Consider the following 21592-nt stretch of genomic DNA (forward strand, 5'->3'; position numbering starts at 1 on the left):
CAACATTCCTAAAACAATATGTGAAGGGCACGATGGTGCAAAATGCACAAGTGATGTAGTTTGTGCAAATCTTGTGCAAGATGAACATTAACGTTTTAGCAAGTGAGATGCATGAAGAAGGTGGAAAGTAAACGAAAGATTTTCATAGAAATTGTGACTATTGTTAAACGACAAGGCATTTTTCAAGTTCAACCTTCAAAAAAACACCTTTGAAGACATACAGAAAATAATACGCAGACGAGTGAGTCACCTTTACTTTAGTTTATGAACTACAAGCCCCCCAAAAATAAAGGTAACACCTTGAAAACCTTCACAAATTACTGTATACAGAGACTTGCACAAGACACAAAGGCTCTTTGAAAGGTTTGATTAGTACAAAAATGATGACAATCATATGTAACTGACTTCACCGCCACTGGATTTCAAGCCAACAGAGCGCCTATGGCAGATTTTGCAGTTAGGTGACAGACAGTGATCTCAATCACCATCATGACAGAATCCTGTATGTTTTAGAGGAAAAGTGTTTCATCTCTGAGGAGAGACTTTGAGAATCTACCTCACTAAGATACTTTATGATTAAGCTTTAAATCACAGTCATTCAATGAGGAAACATTCAGATTCTATGACCTGAGTGCTTGACCCCAACAGTGGGGGGGGTCCGGTGCCTCTGTTATAAGGCGGTGGGAATTTTATATGCCCTTTGAGGGAAAGTTTATTGCAAGTCAATGCAAAGATGTTCTGACAGGTCTCCTATTTAAAATATTTCTGTTGTAATAGGAGTGGCCTCTCACAGGATGATAATACCCCGATCCACAGGGCACGAGGGGCCACTGAATGGTTTGATGAAAACAACTACCCAGCTATGGGAGGTTTTGGACGTGTATGTCACGTTTTGAACCACAAACTCCAAAAAAAGGTAAAAGCTCAGTAAGTCTGTGGACACACACAAACACTGCACATCTTGTTGCTTCAATGCAGGACACAGAGGCTTATTGAAGGGTTTTAAAAGTATGAAAATGACAAGAATCTTATGCAGTAGTCTCCACAGTAATAGTCTCGTTGCCCTTTGAATTCGAGGTTGGGGGTTTAAGTCCTGATCAAGGCAAGCAGCTAGTAAGAGTCCCTCGGCTAAGACTTGTAATGCTGCCCAACAGAATACGAAAGAAAACTATAACTACAGCAATACCAGCTCTGACATCACCCAGATTAACGTCAAATGTTGGTGGACCAGGATATTCTGATGGGAAGTGTCTGTTGGAACACACACAAGGAGTGAGAGTACTGAGTGAGAATGCTGGATTGATGCGATTCTATTCTAACCACAGGCCCAAGGACAGCGGCTTCATGCAACACATGTGGGAACTATGGATGAGCAGGAGAGCGACCTGCACACTGACTAAGAAGCAGCTGGTGGCCCAGTGCTCCAACATCAATAGAAGGAAGCTACTATCACAGCTGGAGCTGGAGAGGCTCCAGCAGAATGGGAACACCACTGAGCAGCAAGGGCATAGTGAGCTGACCCCAATACAGGAGAGAGCAGTGTTAAGGTAGTAGATGCTACCACACCACCAGATCTGACAGCTTCATCTGCTGAGCTGGGGAATAAAACTGTGGCCAGACTTAACACAGCGACCCTGCACTAAACACATGTGACTGCAAAGGCTCACTGAGAAAGTCAAATCAGACCAGACACCTGCATGTTAATACAGCTCTACTCACCACCATCACAGGAGGGATTTATAGCTATATACAGTTTTTCCCAACTCTAAGTAAGCATTATTGTTGGAAAATACAAAAGTATCAAAGCAAAGGTCAGGTTGAATAGATTTTCAGATTTTATAATATTGCATATATAATATTTATGGGATTATTATTATCAGTTATAAGCAAGTGAATGTATTTATATGGCACCTTATCAGAGAAAGAGGTCATTCAAATTGCTTTATAGCCAAAAGTAAAATAAAAAAGGCAGAATAAAATTCAATAGAAAACAGTACAGACCATTTGAAAAAAGTACATTAAATATTTTATGGAATAATAAAACTGATTAACTTATACAGCAGAAAAAGACTAAAGATCCATCATCCATCCATCCATCCATTATCTATATACCGCTTAATCCTCACTAAGGTCATGGGGGGCTGGAGTCTATCCCAGCTGACTCAGGGCAAAGGCAGGTTCACCTGGACAGGTCACCAGTCTATCACAGGGCTACACTTAGAGACAGACAACCAAGCACACTCACATTCACACCCACAAACAATTTAGAATCACCAATTAACCTCAGCATGTTTTTGGACTGTGGGAGGAAGCCGCAGAACCTGGAGAGAACCCACGCTGCACGGGGAGAACATGGAGACTCCACGCAGAAAGATCCTGGGTGTCCTCACTGGGACGCGAACCTTCTTGCTGTGAACCTTGCAGCCCAAGACAAAAGCTACGAAAAATAAAAACAGGTAAACAAATATAAGATATACAATAAAATAGAGGCAAAATGAATTACTATTAAGTGAATAAAAGTGCAGAATTAAAGCACTGCCAGCTTAGACTAGACTCTATAAATCATTCATACAGTACATTAAAGATTACATTTAAGAAGCACTTTAATGTCATAACTGATCAATGTGACTACATTACATTGGCTACTGTTGTTGGTAGTTTCATAAATCACATAGTAAAATAAAAGTATGTTTTGTTATGTAAAATATCAATCTTCAAAGCAACTTAGTGACTATAGCTGTCAGATAAATGCAGTGGAGCTGAAGTTTTAGGAGATAAGAAATTAGGAATGTATGTACCACAGAATTACATGTACATCCAGCACCCAACAGAAAGTGTTAAATTACTTTCCACCACTGGTCACATTATATGCAAAGCTGACTGAGTGGCAGTATTCCTCACTAGTTTAGGCTAAACCTCCCTGCTGATTGGCCATTTGACATTGTTATGTCAGAAATGTAAATATTAATAATAAATACGTTATAACAATGCTGTAACTGCTGTCCCAGGCCCTTCAATTCTAAATTAATGGTCAATATTCCGACTGTTTTTTTGTTTGTTTGCTTGTTTGTTTGTTTTCAAATCTAAAATGCTGTTTGTATGTGCTATCTAACATTTATGCTGCAATTAAAATAAAGTCAGCCTAATGCATAAGCAACAAATTGTTATTGATCATAAGGATTCCTGAGGTGAGATTTCCTGGGTTGTGGGAGAAGATGACCTTTTTCAAGATGCCACAATGAGTTTTACAATAGCAAAGTAGTAACGGATTTAATTTAATTTGTTGATTTAAGCATGCGTTTTGTGCACATATTACATTGATATTGAAAATATATGTATTTTAAAAGAAATAGACATTGTTCTTAGGAGGGGACGTCTTGCCATGGTTTAAACTATTATTACAGAGATTGTTAACTAAACCTGCTAGAAATATTTTATTAATCCCCAAGAGGAAATTTGGTTGTTACAGCACAAAGATAAAGTTGCCACCATCATGAATACTATCGATAAATAAGCAAAAATAAACAATAAGAAAATATAAAATGCAAACTGTACAATAAGTGTAATATGTCAAGTAGGCAAACCACAGTTTTATATGCATAATGATTCTGCATTTATTCCACGTTAATTCACTAATTGCTCCATCCTCTTCGTGCTAACATTTGATCGTCCAATCACGCGCCTCCCCGACTGTCCCTTTAAACCTCTCGTGCGTCCTGCGCAGCGCACGGCGCAGTCTGGAGCGGTCTCGGTTACAGCGCATGCGCCGGAAGTTGCTGCCGCAGACAGCAGCAGCAGTGATTCGGCAGCGCAGGGCAACGGGAGAAAATCTGTCCGTTTTAAACCATGGCGACGTACTAAACGATGCCTTTCGCAGAGGTAAACGGAGAGTAAGTAGTTGTGTGTTTGTGACACGCCTGCCGCCCCGCACTGTGTGACGTCGTCTCAAATTGTGGCATAAATATTGGGAAATGTTGAGGAGGCAACAATGGGACTGTGTATGTTTCAGACTGGCTGGCTAGGTTAGCTAGCCAGGATCCTGGGCAGTCAGCTGGCACACTGACTGGCAACATGCAGGCTGATAGCTACTCTTCCCTTGTGATGTCTCTACATTTGCTGTGAAACCTCTACCTGCGGCTTACCTGTCTGGTATGAGCCACTATATTTTATTTAGAAGCCAAAAAAATTTTTAAAAAATAAAATAAAATATCGTGTTTAAAGGAGGTGTTAACTGAGTGGAATTGTGTTGTTAGCTAGTTGTGTTTTGCAGTGTGACAACAACCAGTGAGGATTAACCAGAGCTCCATTTACCTGCTAAATAATGATCAGGATTCCCATCATCACCATCACGGTGCAGGTACTTTAGTGGCAGCTCTCAAGAGGCATTTGCAAGTTGTTTTCCTGGTAGAAGCCAGCTGGTGGCGAAGTTGGAAGTGCGGTTATTTTATACTATTTGCGGCTCTCAAAGTATGCTATAGCTGTCGTTAAGCTGCTCCTATCTGATTCAGTCATTAGGACGTGCGTGCACACATCCAGAATTGGAGTGGCAGTCGTCGGGTGTGCAGATGTGCGCCCTCCCGGCTCCTCCAGCGCGTCTGCAAATAGCGCCTCTTAATACAGCGACGGGGGGGAAAAGTGTTTCCACCTGCAAAAGCAAGTGTTAAAGGTGATAACAAAAGGTTGACGTCACCGGGCTCATCCTGCTCCTGCCGCACAACCTCGACCACTGAGGAGGTGGAGGAGGAGTGCAGGAGTTTTCACAGGAGGAGAGCAGCTTCTTTCTTTCTTTCGTTCTTTCTTTTTTTTTTCCTCCCTTTTTTTCTTTTTTGCCATAACGCCTAATGGTTCGTGTCTGGAAGGAAAAGGTCTATCTGTGATCAAATTTCGGGTATCCTAAGGGCGCACTTAACTAATGGGATCCTATCGATGTTTCTCCCCCCTCCAAGCCTGATCTTTACACGGCGGAATGTTAATGTTGCCACAGCCTGTCCGTGTTGTCTTTGGCTGCTCTGTGTCTGGCTTTACTGTTGTAATCGCTCCATAATGTCATGGAGCTTGACGGATTTTTATTAAGAAAAAAAAGCATACCGCAGTGAAGCAACTCTTCTGTGACTGGCCGGACTATGGAAGTTGCTCTGCACATGGTAAGATGATAAAACTGTGAAATGCAGTGGAGAGATGAGGAAAAACCTGTTTCGTGTTCCATTTGCATGACCATTTTGAAGATGGAAAAAAAAAACAATCTGTCGTTATGTAAAAAGGCTTTATCTTTCCTTTACCATAACAAAGGTGAGACTGTTTAGTTTATGGCAGCAGGGAGGATGTGCTCGCTGATATCCTGTGCTTACTCAAACAACAGCTTGACATTACTTGCCCAAAAGTGCAGTTTTGCAATGTAGCTCTCTTCTCCTACATTTTCCAAAGAGCAGATAATTAAATTTCAGACCTTGTTGTCTGGGAAACTCAGGCCCCGAGACTTTCTGCAATTATCGTGTGGAAGGAACCCTCTTTGCATTGGGGTGCTATGTTTCCCAGCACAATGAAGATTAATTAGGTCTTAGCAACAAATTACTGTAAGGCCTCTCCCCATCTGTAAAATGCAGTTTGCCTCTAATGACAGCACTCTGACGGATACCTAGACGAATGAGAGTAAAGCGATTCAGAGATACTTTGTGATACCAAGGCTTCCAGTCTCTTGCAATACATCTGCACGTTTTGTAGTCGCTTACAGCTCTGATGTACAAGTTTGATTCCGGTGCCGTAGTTTCTGTGTGTGGTCTTGAACGTGTGCTTACTTCTGTTTAAAAAAAAAAACGACATGTGTGCTTGCACTTGGTCATAAAAGCGGCAGATAAATCTGAATGTCAAGAGCACCTGGTTCATTTGTCCATGTCATGCTGGTCAGCACTGTAGAAAATTACAGTGTTCCACCAAATTGAAATACCACTTGAATGTATGTGTTAATTAGATCTCTGCATGGCTTTTCAAAGCGTCTCTCCTCCTCTGCCCATGAGTCATGTGCTGACTCTTTGACCTGTCACCGCAAATCCAGAGTCACTGCTGAGGGCAAACTGACAGAAAAGCAACTTTGCCTTGTTTTTTTTCCCCCCCAGCCAGCCAACCACTTACAAATATGTTTGAACATATTGATCTACATTGTGGCCAGAGGAGGGTAATTTCCTCTGAAATACTTGTGTAGATTCTTGGCAGCTGAGCCTCTCAGTTTACAGTTGCCTGTAGAAGATGTTAAACAGTTGCGGAAAACAAAATACAGATTGTAGAGAACATAAACACCTACGTGTTCAAGATTACTTGAGTGGAAGCATTAAAGTAGAGTAGTGAATGCAGCCCGGTGTTAATGCAGCGCACACCTACACCATTTTCCAGACACTATTCTAATTGTATCAAACTTTGTCTTTGTAAACATATGACAAAGCAGATACTAGTGAGCGATGATTGGCTTCACAGAGCAGAATCAATCGTTCTGAGCACCTTACACTGACGCCTGGATGTTTTGTGTTGCAGAAGGTTCTCCATGTGACAGCCGAACGATCTGATTCCCAACATTTGGCTTGTTTCAGACAGCAGTAATAAGAGGATAACATCAAAGCTCTGCTTTATTTCTCGGAGACTTCAGAGCAAGACTATGAATAACAGATCACAAGGTACAAAGAGTGAACCAGAGAACTTGAGCAGCTTTTATGTTTCAGCTGTTGTTGGGATTCACAGGGAGCTCATTAAAATACATTGATTAGTAACAGTCCTGATTCTGTGATTGTTGACTGTGAAATCGCTCGGCTAACCAACATATTTTTGATGCGATGATTTTCTGTGCTGGAATGAGCCACTTGGCTGATGCTCATTTTGGTTTATTCAAAGCCAGTGATTTGATGTAGCATTTTAGAGACGGTACTTGAATTGGAAATGTGTAACCGTGTGCTCTCCCCAGTGCAATACATTTGTTCCTTTCGTATTCCAGCAGGGGTCTGTGTATGTTAAATCTCTCGCAGGTGTTGCCAGTGAATTTTATGTGCATTGCAGATTTTTATTTTCCTCACCCGGTCGTTTTAGATGAGCTGCATTTGTTGAATATCATCCATTTGCTAAATGAGGCTGCCCCCCCGGTCTCGGGCAGCAGGGCAGAGATTTCCCAGGTAGTGATGATCTGCCAGCCGGCTCCACCTTTCAGTCCTCCAGTCACCAGTGCAGCTGTCAGCCCACACTCACCCACTCAGCCACCCACCACTTGGAGAAACTCTTTGTTAGGCCACCCGATGTCTTCATAGCCGTATGAGTCTGGTTCCAGACAGGGAACAGATGTTTGGTAGCTTTTGTGTGAGCGGGCAAAGTCAGGAGACCCATTGTGAGGGTCAAACGCAGGTCGGCCTCGGAGTAGGGAACTGCGGCCACATGATACATCCAGATCAGGTGTTCAGGGCGTGATGGGCAACTTCTGGATACCTCTGAGAAAAAGGGAAGACCTGCAGGGTTGAGGCTGTAGGTCAGCTGTTGCATGCTATCTAGTTTGTTTCATGAGGGTTGTTTTATTTTGTGCGCAATGCTGCAAGCGATAGGCCTGATTTGAAGATACACTTTGTGTCTTGTTTGCTACATTTTTGTGTTCTTCGTGACTCTTTGTGCATAGATTTGCATGTTAGCCAGCAGGTCCAATTAGGGCAAAAAGCCCCGCTCTGGCAGAGGTAGTTTGCGTAATCAGCAAACCTGAGGCTTTAAGCCAGGGAGTGACGTTACAAACGCCAGGACCGAAAGGCTTTTTTGAAATTGTTATGTCTTCAGCTTGAGGGTAATCGTGGAAGAATCTAAGCCTCCCGGTGACATTCGCAGCAATAACAGCAGTCAGTGCAGCAGGATGAACAGGGCTCGGTCTAGGACAGCATCTGTGTGATCAGGCTTGTCGGAGGCACTGCAGATGACAGGGTTGTTTATCCACCTCCATCTCACAGGAACAGCAGAAGAGCAGGGCAGATGCTGTTATCTGTTTATGGCACAAGATAAGGTCGTCTCAATCGGATCACTGACCCTCCGCTGACACTCTCCACCCCCAATACCAGTCGCTCTGTAATAAGAGGTTGCCAGGCGAGTCCCATATCACTCTTAAGTATTCCTAATAGATGCCATTAGCATGTCCGCGGTTATTGCGGCAGTTTTCCAATGTCCATGCCAACTGTACATATCAGGGCATCATTAACCACCAGCAGAGAGGCTCAGAGTCTGACCCGGTCTGTGGGGTCAGAGAGAATGCCACAACAAAGCAGCAGTAAAGCTGTAGGGGATATCAAGTGGAGGGGATAGAGCGAGCGTGAGCTCAAAGTGTCATAGTTGGCGCAGACATTAGATAAGGCTAAGCTACGAGAGGATTAGAGAGGGAGGAGATGTAAAATGCTGTCGGCTAATTGGGCTTTATTTTTAATATTTCAGAGGGTTCATTAGAGACTAAATTGGTGAAGTATTTCAGCTCTGTCTGTAGTCTGGGAGCCTTTTTGGGACAAGCCTTACAACCTGAATAATAGCACATCGTTTTTGTTCAGGTCTTGTCGTTGAATGCAGGGTATAGTATTTTATCAAAATCCAACTTTTTTTTCATGGTAACATGGTTAGATTTCATAATTCCTGCCCAACTGTAAGCTCAGTTGCCTTGTTTTCTGTCCTGCAATAACAATGCACTGAAACCATGTATTTTAGGTAATTAAAATCCCAGCTTTTTATTTTCTTGCCAAGAGAGAAGCTGTTTGACTTTGGTCATAAAAACTGTGTTTATCACACTTTGTAATCTTGAAAAGGGCGCAATAACCTAAAGGATGGAGTGAAGAGTACCATAGTTATATCTCCAAAATGACAAAGCGGCGAATGCCTCTCAAGGCCTGACAAAGCAGTTGGGGCTCGGAGGCTTGATCTGCGTGTTAAGATCTGTGCTGGGGAGGGACTGGAGCTGAGCTGAGAGAGCTGCTGAGGAGAGCGGTCAGCGCACGGCACTTTGCCATGACCCTCCTCAGTTTATCATCGGTTACACCACTCCTCCAGGCCTCAGTGTGTGGGTGTGTTTTTTCTGTGTGCGTGCAGTGTACTGGAGAGCGAGCGGTGCTTAGAATGGGGTCCTTTATAACCTCCTAACCCTCTGGTCCTGTTTGCAGCCATTGTTGGCCACAGTGAATGGTATCTCCGTGCCTTGAAAAGTAACCAGATGACATTCTTCCTGTTGTTCAAAAGGGCCCGGGGTTCTGTTGTGAAAAGCGGCTGAAAGGATAGGCTAAGACTGTGACCTTCAGAGGCTAATCTCTGGCATGTCATTCAGTGCCTGTTTGAAGCGAATGCAGACCTTTCTCCCTGATAGCAACGTACCAATTCAAACAAGGCAGAAATTCCTCGTAGGGTTTCAACAGTTACACTTGAAAAACAGTCAAGTTAGTTTTTTATTAAACCTTCACCATAAAGGAACCAGAGGATGTTTTGTAGCAGCTGAACTGAATCGTTATTCCAGACAGGCAGTGTGTCTGACACCTACATTGTCCAAACAGTCTCTCCAGCCTGTGACTGAGCCCTCTGTACACAGACCTGTGGCATCAGCAGCCCCTCTGTACTGCATGCTGAAATACTGCCGCTGCTGTGAAAGCAGTGGGGATGAAATGCACTTAGTGAGACAGTAAACATCGGTGCAGCTCTCAAACTAGCTTACGTTGTTTATGTCTCCTCCTCTCTGGTGTATTTGCTGTCTTCAGCTGGCTGCGCTTCCTGGAATGTGCAGAGATGCAGTTGTCGCTCTGCGGGGGGATGTTGGCTGTAATCACAGTTCATAGTTCAACTGTGTAGTTGGACTCAACTGAGCAACAATCAGACAGGAGTCACATTATTCTCCTGAACTAGACGACCACACTTGACATCACTGTTTTTGTGCATTGAGTTTATCTCTACAGGATTTTATCATGACGATTACCGTTTGCACAAAAGGTGCATCTTTTTTTTTCTTGTACATTAAGAGGTTTTAAGCTTGCTATTTGAACTTTAACCATAGCTATTGCATTTCCGACAACACTTGAAGAGCAGCAGCCTTCACGGCATAATATGTAGTTGTAAAGTTTTAGCTAACACCGTGACTCGCAAAACCTCCTTAACCAGATGCTTTTAGTCCTCGCGAAGAACAAGTCTTTATCATTAATGTGTTCAAGGGGATTTGCTTTTCAGCCAAATACACTTTACTGGCATTGAGCAGCCTTTGTGCTTGTCTAAATGATTTCTGAGAGCAGGTCTGAGAATGAAATTTTTCTCCGCGCTTCCTGTGTTAGCGCTGTGCCACCTGTATGGGGTTAAGATTGGGGTCAGACCTCTTGCAGGAGTCTGTTGTCTGGGGCCCCCGTTTCGGGAGCTGTTTGTGCCGGGGACTGACGTGGAAAAGAAAAGCTGTCAGGTTTTTAGGGCCTCTTTTGTCAGACATCTTTCAGCGATAAATGATTGGCATATCTCCTGCCATTTCCCCCTTTTGTTTGCGGCTGTTGAGTTTGAGAGCAAATAATGAAATTGACCATTATGTATGATGTGTTTGCAGCCTGTGTGCGTGTGCACATGTGCGCACATAAAGAGGCGAGGTTGTTTACAAAGGAAGCATTGGATTAGAAAAGGAAAATGTCAACTTTTATCATGCCACTGCACAACCATTTTGCATTAGTCAGAATATATCCCCTGAAGTAGTGTAACATCCGCAGAATGTGATTGAGATAGAGAGGGAGACGGGGTGGGGGCAAAGGAAGAAGGGTGGGCCACAATTTGAAAGGCATACTTGAAAGTACTCGTGTGTAAAGAGTCCTGAGGCAGGTCATGTTGCTGTGTGACAGAGAAGCATTCGTCTTGCTGTGTATCTGACGTCCCAGGGTCTCATTGCGAGGGTCTGCCTGCGCTGCGTGTCGGCTTTCTGTAATTAATAGCCAGTAGCCCCCTCACCCCATCATGGGACCAGGTGGTGCTTAGATCTGCTCTGGCATGGAAAGACAGCAGATATGCCGGTTGTGGGTTTCACTGTTATTGGGATAAAACTCACAGATGTCACCAACATCTCTCTCACTGTATACAACTCAGCTGACTGTGTACATATAAACACACAGTCCCAGACCCAAAACAAAGAGATGAATTTTAATGGTGCACAGCTGATGGATAGTTTGTTGGGAAAGGATGTGGTTCATTTAGTCTACTTTGTGTCAAGCACCATTGTACTCGTGTCCTGTGCTGTTTAGCAGGGCTTGCGGCCCTGACAGATTGCCATCCCGATGGGGAGATTTACCCAGCCAGCACTGCCAATGGCACTGACACCATCATTAGGCTTTGATCAGCTGCAGTCTGCAAGGGGAAGAAGAGAGAGTAATATTCTTGATCTAATTACTAGGAGACATTTCAGGCAGTGTAATGTGTGATTTAACCTCTTGTCAGAGGCTATAAAAGGAAGCTGGGTTAATCTTCCTGGCAACCTCTTTTCCACGCAGGGGAGAGTGCCTTTAAATTTCCTTTTTCCCATGAAGCTGGTAAAAACCAGCATGCCGGTGTGGTATGCTAACATAGGCTTGTTGGCTTTTTACTTGAAATCTCTTAAGGCAAGAGTTCTCTGACCTTTCAGTGTTAGCAACAGCTGGTTCGCAGGAACTCATGTGCTATCATGTGCATTCGGAGACTTGCAAGTAGAACAAAAAAGCTGTCCTTTTGACTTCTCTATGCTTCCTCCAAATGGATTGTTTTGCAGCCCCCTTTGTTTCTCTCTCCAGTTCTTTCTCTCTTTTCTTTCTCTCCCTCACCATCACCACCCACACACTGCCGCATGATGAGTGCAGGGGACTTGATTGAACAAATAGATTGTAAGTGGAATCGAGGGGTTTGGGTTAATCAGTCAAACATAGTTAAACAATTCTTTGGACATGAAGGGATTAGTCTTGCCTGCGTTGAGCTCATCAGAGCCCATTCTCCCCAGCGCTGGCTGGGCTTTTAGGGCCAAGGGCCACGGCCTCTCTGGCTCCATGGAGAACCACACACGCACCCCTCAGCATGCTCCATTGCCTCTGAATGCCCCACCACTCTCCTTTCCCTTTGTTACAGAGTACAATTGGAATGATGGATTAGCAAATTAAATGCAGACCTTTCTATTCATGGCCATTCCCGCTCAAACTCTCATTCGCTGGATCTATCACAAACCTGCTTTAAAATGGTTTCCAGGTGCACCGTATGTCCTCTAACTCTTGCAGAAAAGCGTCTTTTACCCTTTAACATGTTCTGAAAAAGGCAGTTCAGTTACTCTTTCCCAACATAAAGGCTCTCAGTATCTTGTTTTTACAGGATGACTTCCTGTACATTTTCTCCCCCACTTCTTTTTTTTTTTTTTTTTTTTACTGAGTGCTGATCACACTGATAGGAAGCGGCCCTGATATGATGATGTGTTGGCAAAAGCAGAGTGCACAGCTGCAGCCAGCCTGAGCCTGCTCTAAATTAACTGTGTCGCTGTCTTTTCCACGTTCCTGAGAGCAGAGCCCCGACCCTGTTGACCCAAAGATTAAAAACTGCACCCTTTTCAAATATCACCTTGTTATTTTAAAATGTATTGGATAATTAGACCTTACTCACTATATAAAATAACCGGCGGTAGCTTCTCCAGGCTTCTATGACATTTACGTTGATGTGTTGCATCTGATGTACTGTTTTGTTCTACAGCTGTTTTAACCCGTAGCCCCTAGTTGTTTCTGGCAAAGCTATCTTTGAATCTTCATGTCAAGGCAACAAAGCCTCCAGTTATTTACAGCACCTCTGCCACACATGCTGATCTCGTGTGGTAACTGGAGCTGAAGCGATTATTTGTTGAAAAATATTATTGTTATTTTTAGAAATAAGTGATTATTCATTTAAGTCATTTTGGCTGCAGCTTCTCAGTTGGCACAGTTTACTGCTTTTCTCAGTGTTATTTCATAATAAATTGAATATCTTTAAGCCAAAAAAAAACAGTCTGATGACATCACCTGAGGCTTTGGAAACTATCGATGCACATATCAGCAAATATTGGCAAATTGACTGATAATGAAAATAATCAATAGTTGAAGCCCCATGCTAAGCATTTATCATCTGATGTCTGTTATTTCAATCATATCGTTGTATTTTCTTAATTATTTTCTGCCTGTGTGGCTTCAGTTATACTTTTTTTTTGTGAAACAGTACAACTTACCAACTTGGCTTGATGCTATTTTCCACACTTATGAAACATTTCTCATATATTTTGGTGTCTTCTGTTCACTACTTTATGATTTGTTTTGTTATGTTTAGTATCAGTGTCTTTCTGTTGTCTTCTCATTGCAGCCAAAGTTTAATTTTGCATTTTAAAGTTGATTTTTTTTTTTTTTTGAAGCCCAGGTTCCACTTTTTATGTTTACCACCCAGCAGATAAAACAGTCCCTCACTATCTCTTGCTGCCTCTGCCCCTCAGTCCCCCCTCCGGTGCAGTGTGGGGGGCGGATTGCTGTGCTCTGTAGAGACCCCAATTAGCAGGACTAGCAGGCCTGCTGAAGGTCACTCCCAGAGCTTTGGTGTGAGAAAAGAAGAGGGCTGGGCCGGTCAGGAGTAGCTCTGACAGTGACGGGGCTGAGACTCTCAGCTGGACCCAGGAGTTTTCACACAATAACCACGTTTTATTAGCCTCAACAGCAGCTTGCATATTCCCCATTTTTGCATCGCACACTGTTGGCAAAAAGTAGTTGAGGATTTTGCTAAAGGTCAAGTGTTCTCGGCGGATTGTCATAGTATACTGTGACCATATCTGAGAGATCCATTTGTCATTAGCTCCAAAGTCCCCTACTTCATCAGCCCGTGTCTGGTGTCGGCTATCTCGGCCTGATTGATGGCTCTGTCCTTATTGCAGGGAACTGGGGTCGATGGCAAAAAATTTGCTGCTGGGTGCATTAATGCTGTGTTCAATGGCATAGACCTTTGAGCGTGCCTCATCAGTCTTGAATCATTGGACGGCCACAGGAGATCTGTATGAGCGGGCATGATGCAAGAAAACGAGGGAGAGCGAGCAAGAGAAAGAGTTTTTATCAGCTGGGTTAACTCTATTACTCATATGACTTTATCTCACTGGTACAGGCTAGAGGAAGATATTGAATATTTTAAATTAAGCTCTTAGCATTCAGAGCTAGCCACACACACACACACACACACACACACACACACACACACACACAAACACACTGGTGTTGTTGCTCTGAGATTTTGTTCGTTGAGACTAATTTCAGTATTGACATGTCAACAGATCTGCAGCAGCCAGCGTAAATTTTAAGCAGAACCAGGTTAAATCTAGTCCTGGGTATAATTTCCAATTTCCTGTCTACCACTGTCAATACAAAGCATGGATCTGGATCTCAGAGCAAGGCTTTATTGATTTATCTTGAGAAGTATCCTTTATGAGCTGTAAACACAACGAAAAGTTGTATTTCTTTACCGTAGGAGTTTAAATTAGTCAAAAATGGTTTTAAATCAAACTATTTCACCACAGAACGGTTTTTATATGGTCTTAAAATGTGCCTTTGAGTGATGACAAAGCACATCAGTGAGCAATGATTGGTCTGCACACAGTAAAGGCAACAAGTCTGGTTCTCATTTTAAAGAAATCTCTGCATTTTCTTGCTAAAAATTAAGTCCCCTTTTGCAAAACTCTTATTTTATGTTTTTTGTAAATATATATTTTTTAATCTCAGTATTTTCACGCTGGTGATTTATTTTTTTATTTTTCGTGGCATTGTCTAAAACATCTTTTGGTTGCCAAAAGCTACTCTATCCTTCAGAAAATAGCTGAAAAGGCACTCAGAGTGCAGACGTCCACCAAGGCCAATAGTCCACTCTCCTAAGATATGCAATTCTGCAACCTAAATCAGATCTGCACAAAAATTTTATGACTTCTTCCTTCGTCCGTACGCCACCTCTCCACCAAGTTTCATGATGATTACAAATCTGACCAGACATTTGATGCTGGTCAATTTTCAATATTCAATTAAGCATATTTTGGCCTTTATCGAAAAGTATTAAGTTCAATATGCAGCTGTAGTCAAATTCTGAACTGAAGCTGCTAAGTCAGTCGTTCATTAATCATAATGTAGCGCCTTATATGACATTTGGCTTGTTTGCTTTTGAATCGTCGTGATTGTTTTTGTGTGTTAAACCAGTACCTGTGTAGGAGTGAAACTCTGGTGCCATGACAACACCAGGATACACCAACAGTGTGTGTAGGCTCACAGTCAGACAGGCAGACAGACGGAGGGCCCTGTGAGCCTGGGAGGGGCAGATGTTCCCATGCAGACACAGAGGTGAGATGTTTGCCATGCCGAGCCCGTGTTTGCCTGGCTCTCCACAGAGTCAGTAGCCTGGCTGGCCCGGCACCCCGAGCTGTTGTCTGCAGGGGAAAGAGCTGGGGGCGGAGAGGCGCTCACATATACACAGGAGATGAAGGAGAAACCGCAAATGTCTTGTGTGTCGCCAGGGGCAAAAGGAACACATCTCACACAACCCTGTCCAGTGTAGAAAGATCTTTTTCTTTTTTCTTTTTCTTTTCCTCGGCTGCTCTGCAGATATGAGGGGGACTCGTTTGGTCTCGCTGGAGGCCTGACTGAATGTCAGAGCTGCCATGGAGGCGGCTGACCTTACCAACCTTCCATAGACATGAGATGGACATGGATTAGCTTTTACTGAACACACACACACACACAGCGTGGTTTGGAATCGGCATGAAGGGATTTGTTTTTGACTTTGCACTTATAAAGCCAGCAGAATATTTTCGCCAGATCTGTGCATCACAACCAGATCTGAATCGCAGTAATCCACTCGTACGAACTGAACCCGTGTGCTTCAGTTAGAATCTGGGTGAGAGTTTTTTCATTGGCCTGTATTATATAAAGAGATCCACCATAAAATCTAAAAAAAATGATGCCTGTCGCAGCAGCTTAATAAACTAACATAAAGACATTAAACTGTGATTAACGCGGCAGAGTGGAAGGTAAAGCTCTGATTCAATAAGAATATTTTCGAGGCCAGTGGTCATAAATGATTGAGTATCCCTGAGTTATTAAAGCAGGAAAATTTGCAATTTTTCTTACACTGCTCACATTTTTATGTCACAAGTTATAGTTAAGACTTCAAGGCGTCTAAACCATAACATGTGAGCAACGTGTCATCATTAAATGAGAAGAATCCTACTAAACCAAATAGTGTAGACTAGTAAGGTAGAATTGTTTGAGTGAGTCAGAGGCGGATCAGGCATATGTCTAATTACCGTTTTTTTCTTGGTGTGTATGTGTATTGGTGTATATACAGCTCATATGGGAGAGAGGCCAGTTAGTATAATGGCACAGTGGATAAATCTCTCACAGCAGGCCTGTGCAACACTGGAAGCTGTTTTTGTGCGTTAAGCCCTTTTAGGATGATTTGTGAGAGTCAGCGCTTGCACAGTTCTGCCTAGTAGAGCTGCTCTGACCCCCCCCTCGCTTAAATCAGCCCGCTTGCAAACAGGCCAGGGCTGGTTAATGCTGGGTCAATAATATGGGTCTGAGTGGGACAAACACACAGAGACTTAACTTTTTTCTCTGTTAAACACAGCGTACATGTCAATAAGAAGGCACTGGAAATACCAGAGGAGGTCATTATTCCTGCAGGGGAAAATCACTAGTGTATATGTATGTGTGCTTGTGTAGTTTCCTATGTATGTACTGCAAGAATATATATGTGTGTGTGTGTTCGTGTTCGTGTGAGTGAGGGAGAGATGGGCGAACAGCTGCATTGATTTGGTTTTGTTTGCTGAGTACTCGGAGCAGAAATGTAAGCCGTGGGAACACCTGGAGAGTGGGGAAAATGGGAGAAGAGGTGGTGGTGTCAGCTCTGCTCCTGGCTCTGCACCAAGCATACATGCATGCACAAACACACACACACACACACACACACACCTCACATGTGTGAGGGCAGCCTGGGATCCCAATCAGCAGCACTTAACAAAGCTTTCCTCTTTCTCCCTTTAATCGCAGGCTCAATTTGTCACTGGGGTGTCCAATTTCTGATAAGCGCTTTGACTGAGAGAGGCGAGGTGGGTGTGGGGAAGAACACAAAATGGATGCACCTGCTAACAAATGAAATCAAACCACTCCATCTTCATTTCCCCTTTTTCCGCCAGCTGGAACAATGCTGCCTCGCTTTAGCTCTCAGCACATTGAGTTATTTCCCACTAACCAGAGTTATTTCCCACTAACCAGGAAGGGGGCCTGGCTGACTTACAGTTAAATAGTTAGAACGGGCTCAGAAGTCTGATTTTTGAACCACTGATGGACAACTGGGCCCAGTTTCAGACTTTAAAGGAGCCTAATGCTGAAACCTAGTGGCCTGATTTTCTTATTTGCATGAGTTGGAAGATATTTATCAACAAATTTGTGATCAGAATCACAAAACTGTCATTTGTGTGTACGATGGAGAGAATGTAGTTCAGAAGAAATTTTGAATAGATTTTTTTTTGTACCTTGAAAATCTTTGAAGTAGGTCAGCAACACAGGGTCATCTGCTTGTTAAGGTTTCTTCATTACACGACTCTGTAATTTGTGTGTGAGCGTTCACACAAAGCAAACACCTTGAAAAACCAGCTGCCTCTGTTCTGATGTCTATCATTGCACATACCATAACACACACAGATAGGAGGTTTACCGTAGTCTACTATCTGTATATCTGTGTCTAACCATGATATTCCAGTCCCATGCCAAACCCCACAGTCTGGCATCTGACACAGCACCATGTGACTCAGCACATTGTTGTCTGGTGCGATGTGAGGATATGTGAAGATAACACAGATGTGGTGGCACCACTGAAGAGATGAAAGGAGCAGCGTTGATCTCATATGTATGAGCGCTGTCTCTGCTTGTGTGATCTGATGGTTACCAGAAGGCTGGATTACTGTGAAATTTGGTGCGAGCAGCTACGTTCCCCTCAGGATGAAATGTTGTAACTTTGATGATCCCTGAACTTTTTATTCAGTGCCATAATCAGGTCAAGACTTTGTATGTGTTTAACACACTGGTTTATGACCAAATGTCAACAAAACCAATGAAAATATTAGCATGCTAACACGTTAAAGTAACAGTTTACCTGCCAAACGTTACCATTTGTTTATTTTTTACAAAGAGGTTATTTTAAAGAACAAATGAATTGGGTTGGCATAAGCTGTGACACTGTTTACACAAACAAATGTTGAGGTTTTCCAGTAGAGGCGTGGGCTGCCTGTCCATCTCGGTGTAACTGACAGTCTCTACAGCTTGTGGTAGAAGTTAGTATGCACACAGACGATCCCGTTAGCGCGAACCATTAATATGCACACAGACTTTTGCCATGTCAGCATTGTTGTTATGAGCCTGTTCGCTGGATCTTGTTCGGCCTTGTCAACATGTACATGTTTTTTTTTTTTTTTTTAACTGTAGCCTGCATTTTGGACTACCGTCCAAATACTAATACAGTTTTAAATTTCTAAAACGAGACCTTTTGAAATACTCTTTCCAGGGTGAAAATATTCAGAAGGTTGTCTTGCAGTATTGACATGTAGATGGAGGAGACGTTCAGAAGTGCTGATGCTTCCTAACAGGTCTTATCAGACACTACATGTCCTGCCCTGATTGGTCATCCCCCTACATCTAGGCAACCAACTCACTGTTTATACCAGCATGTACACTGTATGTGAATGATTATGAGATATTGATATTGTTAGGTATGTAAAATTTGGTCAGAGATTATTTCAGAAACTGTTTTAAAATGCTCTACTGGGTGGAGGTTGGTTTATTTTAAAATGGCTTTTAAAATGAAGTGTGTTAGCGTAGACATAGCCTCACTTGAACTACACCCTTAGTAGTGTAGCTCCTGTTAACATTTGCTTCTAAGTCCAACTATCACGCCAAACGGTTTTAATTGCAGGGCTGAGTAAGGGCTGGCCCAGTATCTGAACCTTATCACGAATGATTTTCGAGCAGCTTCTCATTAATTTGAATAATTTCATGTGCTAATCAGAACTCGTGCGAGCTGTATTAAGAGCAGAGCAAATCAAATCCAATCTCTAGAGCGGCTTCATGAGATCTTTGCTTTCCTTTTCTGTTACTGCTTGTCAAGTCTTTTTTTTTTTTCCTCCCTCAAGTGGTTTAAGACTGTCATGTCTGAGAGTAGGCTGGCTTTTTCCTCACTGAGGCATGCCCAGCTTCTGGCTGCGCTCTCGATGGATTTGCAGCAGATAAATAAATAACTAGTCTGGCACCCCTCACTTTGGATCCCCTCTGTTTTGGCAGGCCATCCACACCGCATTTTCTATCAGGTGTAAACATGTCTGTCAAACGGCGCAGTCAGGGGCCCCGGCATTTTGGCATTCATGACGCCATGCATGCGGCGCTGCCAGCCCTTTCTGTCTGCCCGCCTGACCTTGGCCAGCCTTGACATGACTGAGCACACTTAGCTCTACCTTCCACATTTGTAGGGCTCTTCAGGAAGCCAAGCGGGTTTAAGTGGCTGTTAGTGAAACTGACCCCAAGTTGAATACTGGACCTTGGCTGGCTGTCCTCTCAGCGCTGATGCGGTGGACGGGTAATGACCATGACATAGCTGTGGCGGAGATAGCTGGGCCATACCAGGACACTCACTACCCGGTATCTTCTCAGCCTCTCATCTCGCCACCATTACTGTCATCCTCTGTGAGGAGTCGTGGTCATCATAGAGTCAAAGAGGCGACAAACTGCTGATGTAAGGAACAGAATGGAGGAATGAGGTCAGTCTGATAAGAAGAGGCCTCATACTTTCAAAGTGTTTCCTTTTCTTAGCTTCATGGTACACAGCTCCTCTACGAACCTGTGTTCTCATTGTGAAGCCAACTTTCCCTATCTGACACCTATGCAAAGATGTAGCCGATCCAGTTGTGGACTGTGCAGTATTCGTGGGGCATGCTGTCTCTCTTCGCTCCATATCCGCCATCTCACCTCAGGGAACTGTCACTTTTTCATCAGTTAGTTACTGAGCGTTCATGCTGCCTCCCAGTTGTTTCACAGACCCCTCCCTCCCTCCAAAGAAGAGCAGTTTCAAGTAGCTGTCTTCCTCTCTCCCACACTACTGCAGCAGTTTCCTTGCTTGACAGTTTTATCCCTGACACACAGTGTCTTGCAACTTGGAAACCACTATTTTACAGACTTTCAATTTGTGTGCGGGTTGGGCTGGTTGTCTTCTCGTTTTTACCCTCTGCTCACTATCTTGGCCATCTCCCACTCGCTCGTCCTTTCTCTTTTGGTGTGAGATAACACTTTGGGTTGATGAGGGGGTCTCTGCTGACTGAAAAAGCAAACGGCCCGTCCCAAACGCCTCGGGATGTGCTGGAGTCATCAGGATCCATTGTGTGAAACCGTGAAACCAGCCTGTCATAGCCTAACATGCCCCTGGCCCTCTGCTAGCGACAGAAATCCTTTTCTGCCTCTGTTGTTTGTGAAGCCTGATGGGCTAATGAAGGCCATACCAAAGTGTTATTTCTTCCTAACATGCTCAAGAGCCAAGGCTTTTTCCCCTTTCTTTTGACAGAATGCTCTGGCTTGGTATTCAAGGGTAAAAAGCTGTTCTCATCTTTCTGCTCCTTTTCTTTCTTTACCTCTTATTCAGAGACTCGGCTTGCAAAGAAAAGTAATTTCACTCTCTCTGTCCCTGAGAGAATCAACACAGTGAAGTTGCATTGAATTTCTACTGCAACATTTTTTTTTCTTGGCTCTATTTCAGACCCATAACCTGGGGGTAAACATGCAATTAAAATAACAGCAGCCTGCTTTCTCCTCCACTCTCCTCTCCTTCAGCCGTTAGCGCAAGCCATGTACAACATGGTGACTTGGTCTCCTAATTGCTTTTCCTCATAATTGGTATAGAAAAACTGCTAATATTCAACCAGCTACCAAACATACTTTCTCACCTTATTTTTTTTCCCTTCATTGTTTTTCTCCACTAATATTGTTCGTGTCTCCTTCTAATGAGCTTATTTTTGGTGCACAGTCCTCCCTTTTTCCTCCTGCATTACTGCTGGTGGATATTTAAATAGATGATCTCCTATGCAATTAGCCCAATGCTATGCCCAAGTTTCTTGCAACTGCAGATTATAGTTGATGGAGAGGATATTGATCAAAACATTCAGCACATAAATGCCGTCAGCTGGTCTAATTTCCTAAGTGGCTTCCGTCTATCCTGTTCCTCCTTCTCTTCTCTGCGATTTTTTTTCAACTTTCAGATGGCTTTCTTTTTCTCCTTCCCCACTGAGGAATGAAAAGAAAATATAGGTCAGCTTTTATGGAAGCAATTTGACACATGACACAAGCCATGCACATCACTTGCTCAAGTCCTGCTTTGTCTGCTCGCCTTTATTTGTCTATAATGAAAGCCACACAGTTATTCACACAGTTTTATTACGGTTCTATAAGTAGCTGGTGGAGACTTGCCGAGTCACGGGGGCCCCCTAATACTCTGAGAACCCTGTGGTGTCTGTCTGCACGGGGCTGATAGTGTGAGACGCCTGGCTAAACTCCACCAA

At 43.3% G+C, this 21592-nt stretch overlaps 1 protein-coding gene across 3 annotated transcripts in view; it reads left to right on the forward strand.

Moving 5' to 3' along the window:
• The first annotated feature begins 3787 nt into the window (after positions 1–3787).
• The window catches only part of fam222ba (family with sequence similarity 222 member Ba), a 29875-nt gene continuing 12070 nt past the window's right edge, over positions 3788–21592 (forward strand). Inside the window, exon 1 of one of the 3 annotated variants that reach the window (XM_008306902.1) lies at positions 3788–3890. The gene's annotated coding sequence lies outside the window, so the exon portion shown is untranslated. Of the gene's footprint in view, positions 3891–4883; positions 5145–21592 lie in introns of those variants that run through there. The other 2 variants (XM_008306903.1, XM_008306904.1) reach the window with 2 other exon arrangements.

The sequence above is a fragment of the Stegastes partitus genome, unplaced genomic scaffold, assembly GCF_000690725.1.
Source record: "Stegastes partitus isolate 25-593 unplaced genomic scaffold, Stegastes_partitus-1.0.2 Scaffold49, whole genome shotgun sequence".
In the NCBI taxonomy this organism is placed as follows: Eukaryota; Metazoa; Chordata; class Actinopteri; family Pomacentridae; genus Stegastes; species Stegastes partitus.